The following is a 7,561-nucleotide window of genomic DNA, read 5'->3' on the forward strand; positions in this document are numbered from 1 at the left end:
ACCGATCAAGCTAGGCCAAGAACTAGAGCCTACATGCTGACCCAGGAACAGGCCAAGCAGATTCCAGATGTTGTGATTGGTACGTTTTTAGTAAACGGTATTTCTGCTTCAGTATTATTTAATTCGGGTGCGAATAGAAGTTTCGTAGCTACATCGTTTAGTAAATTAGCTGAAATGAAATGTTGCCGAGTATCTGAAACTTTTATATTAGAAACCGCTAGTGACGCTTCTGTTAAAATAATGAAAATGGTTAAGGAATGTAAGATAGAGTTAGAGGGACACGAGTTCCCTGTTACCTTGTATGTTATGACCTTAGGAGGGTTCGATGTAGTTTTGGGAATGGATTGGTTGTCTGAGTACGAAGCTCAGATAGGGTGTAAGAGTAGGATAATAAGGTTAAAATCCTTGGATGGTAGTGCGGTGACGGTTTATGGTGATAAGAAAAGTTCGGGGCTTAATGTCATTTCGATGATAAAAGCCGAAGGTTTGTTAAGGCGAGGGTGTGGTGCCTACCTGGGGTATATTGTCAACGCTATGGCCGAGACGAAAGAGATGAAAGATGTTCCTAGCACCGTATGAGATGAAAGAATTGATGTCCCAACTGCAAGAGCTCCTCGACAAGGGTTTTATTAGACCGAGTGTTTCCCCGTGGGGCGCACCAGTGTTGTTCGTGAAGAAGAAGGATGGAAGTATGAGAATGTGTATAGACTATCGCGAGTTGAATAAGCTTACGGTAAAGAATAGATATCCTTTGCCAAGGATTGATGATCTGTTTGACCAACTGTAAGGTTCAAGTTGGTTATCACGAATAGATCTCAGATCAGGCTATCATCAGCTGAAAGTGAAAGAGGCTGACATCCCTAAAACAGCGTTTAGGACGCGTTATGGACACTACGAGTTCCTCGTTATGTCATTCGGTAACAAATGCTCCTGCAACATTTATGGACATGATGAATAGGGTGTGTCCGCCAATGTTGGACAGGTCAGTTATTGTCTTCATCGATGATATATTGATTTATTCAAAGAGCGAGTCTGATCATGCTTAGCATCTGAGAGAGGAATTGGAGACTCTGAAGAGAGAGAAGTTGTATGCTAAGTTTTCGAAATGCGTGTTCTGGTTACGAGAAGTGCAGTTTCTAGGTCACGTGATTAATCCTGAACGGGTTACCGTGGACCCAGCAAAGATTGAAGCGATAACTAATTGGAAAACTCCACAGAATCCGACTGATATACGAAGCTTCTTAGGGTTAGCTGGCTACTATAGGTGATTCATCGAAGGTTTCTCCAAGATAGCCGCACCATTGACCGGTATGACCCGAAGATCGATAGTATTCAGTTGGGGTAAGTTTCAAGAAGAGGCTTTCCAGGAGTTAAAGAAAAGACTCACGCAAGCCCCAATCCTTGCTCTACCCGATGGTGACGAGGATTTGGTTGTTTGTACCGATGCTTCGCATCGTGGGTTAGGTTGTGTGTTGATGCAACAAGGGAAGGTGATAGCTTACGCGTCTAGACAGTTGAAAGTCAATGAGCGTACTTATCCGACACATGATTTAGAGCTAGCAGCAGTAGTGCATGCCTTAAAGATAAGGAGGCATTATCTGTATGGTACTAAGTGTACTATTTACACAGATCATAAGAATTTAAAGTACTTCTTCGAGCAAAAAAAATTGAACATGAGACAGAGAAGGTGGTTAGAATTGATAAAGGATTACGACTGCGAAATTAAATACTACCCTGGTAAAGCTAACGTGGTCGCTGACGCACTAAGCCGTAAGAGTGAGGAAGTCCTTGCAACAGTGAAGTCATACAAGCTGATTATGAATTCAAGTCTATTTGAAGAAATCATCAAGGTGCAGTCAGAGGTACTGGCAGACGAAGTGCTAGTGAGGAAAGAAAGGCTTTTCGGTCAGAAATACGAGTTGATGGAAAACACTCATGGTGTTAAGACTAGGTTTGACCGTATGTGGATCCCACGCCATGGAGATCTCCGAGGTCGAATCTTAGATGAAGTTCACAAGTCAAGATATTCGATTCATCCAGGATCCACCAAGATGTTTCAAGACTTTAAGAGAGACTACTGGTGGCCGAATATGAAGAATGATGTAGTAGATTATGTCAGTAAGTGCCTAACTTGCTTGCAAGTCAAGGCAGAGCACCAGAAACCTTATGGAAAGATGCAGCCTCTAGAGATACCAGAATGGAAATGGGAACATATCACCATGGATTTCATAACTAAGCTACCTCGTACAGCTACACAACATGATACCATCTGGGTGATAGTGGACCGTTTGACCAAAAGTGCTCACTTTCTGCCCATACGAGAGGCCATCTCATCAGGAACGTTAACAAATTTGTTCATAAAAGAGGTTGTGGCCAAGCATGGAGTGCCGTTATCGATCGTGTCTGATAGAGATACTCGATTCACTTCGAGGTTTTATGAAGCTATGGGAACGAGATTGAACATCAGTACGGCGTATCATCCTCAAACCGATGGACAGTCCGAAAGGACGATCCAAACCCTTGAGGATATGCTACGTGCTTGTGTTTTAGACTTTGGAGGAAGTTGGGATGATCATCTGCATCTAGCAGAATTCTCCTATAACAACAGCTACCATTCAAGTATTGGTATGCCACCGTTTGAGATGCTCTATGGTAGACGATGTAGGACCCCGGTGTGTTGGGGAGAGATTGGTCAGAAAGAGATGGGAAGTCTAGAAGTTGTGCAAGAAACCTCTTCTAAGTTCGATCAAATCAAGGCAAGAATGAAAGCTGCTCAAGACAGACAGAAGTCGTATGCTGATAAGCGGTGACAACCGATTGAGTTTAACGTTGGTGACAATGTGATGCTCAAGGTCTCGCCTTGGAAGGGAATTATCCGTTTTAGAAAGAGAGGGAAGTTGAGCCCGAGGTACATTAGACCGTTTAAGATTATGGATCATGTGGGTGAAGTGGCTTATATGCTGGATTTGCCCGAAGAGTTAGAAGGAATTCATTCAACCTTCCATGTTTCTCACCTAAGGAAATGCCTAGCTGATGACACGTCTCACGTGTCGTTGATGGACATTGAGGTTGATGAACAATTGAACTACATTGAGCAACCGATCGAGATAGTCGACCGCAAGGAGAAACAACTTCGTCAAAAGGTTATACCTTTAGTGAAGGTGATATGGAAGCATCGCAAAGGTTCAGGTGCCACTTGGGAAGCGGAGGATGAGATGCGCAAGTTTTACCAAAATCTGTTTATGTAATAGTTAGGTTTCGGGGACGAAACCTCTTTAAGGAGGGAAGACTTGTAACATCCTACTTTTGGTTATTATAATAAAATAAATTTCGTTATTTTATAGTGGGTCGTTATCGGTTTAGATAAATAGAATACGAGTTGGGCTAGTGTTGGGTAAATGAAACGGGAGGTGATGATGGTGACGATAGGGATGAAGGTGGGAATGATCAACAACGTTGTGCTGAAGTTAGGGCAGTTGTTGCTCAAGCTGCTCAACAAAAGCGTAAAGGGAAGGAGGTGGCTGTTGAAGGGTAATCGAAACGACGAGTGACTGAAGGGGTTGGTGTTTCATTTGGAGTTCAGCCTCCAAGGTCATCTGCTATTCAAATACCGGCGGTGCCGCTTACTACTAGCACCCCAGAACTCACATTGACGACCACACTCACTTCAGATCCTAAGCTTGGCATGATTCCGCAATCTGTTTTATCTACATTGCCAAGTCCTACAACTGCTACATCGGGGGTTTCACCAACACCGACGATGATGCCACCGTCGCCTATGGACATTTCATTTATGAGGCTTAATCGTCCTCAAGGTCCTGTACAGCCGGTGTCTCCATCATTTCATGCTATGCCACATGAAACTCAGATGAACATCTTCCTAATTTTGGTTCATTTATATGAGAATCAGATGGCTACTGACCGTCTGGCTCAAGAACGCATGTTGGACAATCAACTAAAGCTAATGAGCTATGTCTCTTTCTGTCAAAAGGAGACCAAAACCCTCCTTGAGATTGTTACGGCTCAGGGGGTGAAGATGAAAGAACAAGAGAATCTCATTCTGCAGCTTACATGTAAAGATGATGCATTAAAGAAGCTAAAGAATGATGACGATGATCCTGATGCCTCGGGTGCTGGAGGACGTGAGCCGAAAGAAGCACATGGTTCATCTTCTGGTGCAAATATGAGTGAGGCTGATAATTTGGGAAAACAGTTGGTCGTTTATCAGGACTCGACGAATGTAAAACCTATTGAGTCGATAATGGCTACTACCGTTATATTTATATATAATACGGGGGTGGTTAGGAGCATTGTGAATGCTGATGAGATAGAAGTGGGACATTTCGTTGATCGGTCCTTGACACGAGAGCAGATTTTTATACTACTGGGACTAAATGATGAAGAACTTGACGTGTTAGAGGCCGAGAATGATGTGGAGGTTTAGAATGACGAGGAAGTCTTGAATGACCCAACAATCTCGATGAACACGTCATTTATTTATGAAGATGAGGAGGTTTAGATTGAGGACATGACGGCTGAGGAATATCCTGATCTATTTCAACGATCAAATGTTGATCAGGGTGCTCCGGTATTTACTGAAGAAAATGTTAAAGCAGCCGAAGATCACTTGGAGAAAGTATCAAAGGGTAAGGTCATTGACACAAGACTTGACTCAAAGCCTAATCCGTCGGTTGATGATATTGTTGAATGGTTCAAGTACCGGAGTAAATGAGCACATATGGTTATTGAGGCGTACAGGTACGTAGATAAAGAGATGAAAGTAGAAGCTGTTGCACGTGCTTAAGCTAATCAGATGACTTCATTTAAAGCCGTGTCAAACGTGCGAGGTGATATTATATCATGGTTGTATGATTCTGACTTAAAGGTCAGTATTGTTAAATGGGAGAAAGGCGTCCAGTATTATGAAAACATTACTGACGTTCTGTCATTACCGCGTTGGGATGTACGAACCCTCGCGTGTCGACCTTTCATAAACCATGGTGGAAATCGTCAAGCAGAATGGTTTCATAAACATTTGCTTTTCGAGGTAAACCACAGGTTTAAGTTCTTTAAGTCGTGGATTCCAATCCAAAAACGTATTGACGAGACAGATCCAAGAACGGGTTGGAGGAAGCTCGTGCTTAATGTTAAACCGCCAAAGACGATGAAGCGTGTACTAGTCAAGACGCTTAATCAGCATATGAATTTGTCTATCAACTGATGGTATTCTGATAATCGTACTGGCGAGGCTGTTATTGTATTGGGGAAGGGTTTAAAGACCGAGCTGATTAAGATTATTGATCAATGTGGCTCGTGAATTCGACTGAGACTGACAATGACGTGCTATTCAAGAATAAAATATTGACTGAAAGCCGTGAAGACTATGACCGAGCGATGCAGTTTCATGGTGTCTTTCATCTGTGTCATGAGTACAGAATCCATAGTTTTCGGGAATGCCAGGCGAAGCGCTTCAAATAAGTTAAAGACAAGACAAATAACTCAAGACGAGGGGGTGTCTGCTAGTGCACGGTTTTGGCGTCTCGAGTCTTTATATTTATCGTCTTTGTATTTATTATTATTATTATTATAATGGAAAAGATATTTATATTATTAAGTTAGTTCGTTAATGTAAGGATAGTTCGTTAAGGATGTTTAACGAACTAGCCAGATTATCTAATGTAACACCCATTCGTTAAGGATGTTTAACGAATGGGCTTGTAGTTCGTTATGTATGTTCCCATTCGTCATGGAATGTTGACGAATGGGCATAACGAATCAAGTGATGTTAACAAACTGGACCTCAATTCGTTACGGCATTTGTAATGAATTGAGTCCATCGTCTATATATAGAGGCTTAGTCGTCTGCATAAAAAAAGTTTTTGATTTTAAGTAACTATACTCTATCAAATTTCTCTCTCGATCAAAGCTTCGTTAATCTATTACTATACTACACCTAATACAACTAATATAAATAATATATATAAACTAATTTAGATTAATCATGAACTAGATCCTGTTACGGTTTAGATCTAGGTTAATCTGTTATAGATCTGGATTGATCCGTTGGTTTAACAAATTGTTATGATATATCAAACTTGTGTAGAAAGGAAGAACCTTTCTTTACCCCCCATTATGTTATCCAATAGCACTTACATGTGGAGGTGTCTTGCATTTGAACTTGGAAGGTTTAGCAATGAGGATTATTGTAATCCAATCTAACATTGCAAACACATGACTTAGTGGAGAACAAAAAAGGTCGTAGTGCATAATGGAGATGTGTTTGCCTTAATGATAAGTGTATCTTACAAGACAAATATTATAACTAGATTTCGGTGGCCACTGATGTTATAGTCTTAGAAAGTTGACAATAGGCAAAATTAATTTATAAGTTAAGAACACGTCACGACAACTTATCTCAACTATGCAAGTTATCTGTAGTGACTACACAGCGTCAATGATAATTTTATGGATTCAACAACCCGAGGGTTTAGTAGAGATCAAGTTGTGGAATGAGACTAAATTCCATGAAAAAGGGTATATAAAGGAAACCTAACTTAGTTGACTGGAGATCCCAAGATCTAAGTTCAATAGGACAACCTAATTATATATTTAAGGGTGGTCACTATGGGGGCGTAGCTTATGTATAAGTTGACACATAAGCTGATATATATATATATATATATATACATATATATATATATATCCTCCTAAATTATAAAGGGAGTCTAATTACTTCCTAGTCCATTCCTATAACAATAGTGCCATGTTGTGAGGCTAAGCGTAATATATGGTTAATGATTTGTGTAAATCATTATAACCTTAATGTTTTTAATTATTTATGGATAATCACCTATGTGAAAGAGAAGTGGGGTCGCTTCAAATGAAATTGTGGGGTGCGCAATTCCTAGAGCTTTCACGAAACCAGACTAGTGTTCCAAGACCATAATGGACACGAAAATGAGGGGATGTGCCCGGCTAGGGAGAGTATTGTGTGAAGTGTATTGTTGTCTACAGAAATGGGGATTTGTTCAAGGAAATCATGTCTACTAACCGCTAGGAGACTAAGTATGCTTCACAAAGGAAGGTTCAAAGCTAACACCTACCTATCCTGCAATACTCAACTGTCGAGGTTCTATTGGATATTTTGTATGTTTTAATCAATCTCCATTCATGTGGGGGATTGTTGGAAAATTAGAATATGTTGAATGGAGATTAATTAGAATAATTAATATTAAACTTTTGATTTGGTCATGAAACACTTGAGTAGAGCCTTTTGATGACAATTGATTAGTTTTTATTATATTATTAAATTTATAATTAAGTGAGACTTTACTCATTCTTAACTCTTGTATATATAATTGGCTATGTGCATCATTTGAAAGATGCTAGAAAAATTACAAGCTAAAAACTTCAAGGAAAAATGCGTGCATGCATGAAGAGTTATTAGTGAATAAGAAAGCTTTGAAGAATCATATGCTGGAAACCTGTAGAGATGGGTTTCTCTACTTGATTCCTCTACCCTTTATTCTATTTTTTCCACAAGTTCTAACACTACAATTTA

The sequence above is a fragment of the Bidens hawaiensis genome, unplaced genomic scaffold, assembly GCF_021521415.1.
Source record: "Bidens hawaiensis isolate Kalapana, Puna unplaced genomic scaffold, B.hawaiensis_p1.1 tig00047366_1, whole genome shotgun sequence".
NCBI lineage: Eukaryota > Viridiplantae > Streptophyta > Magnoliopsida > Asterales > Asteraceae > Bidens > Bidens hawaiensis.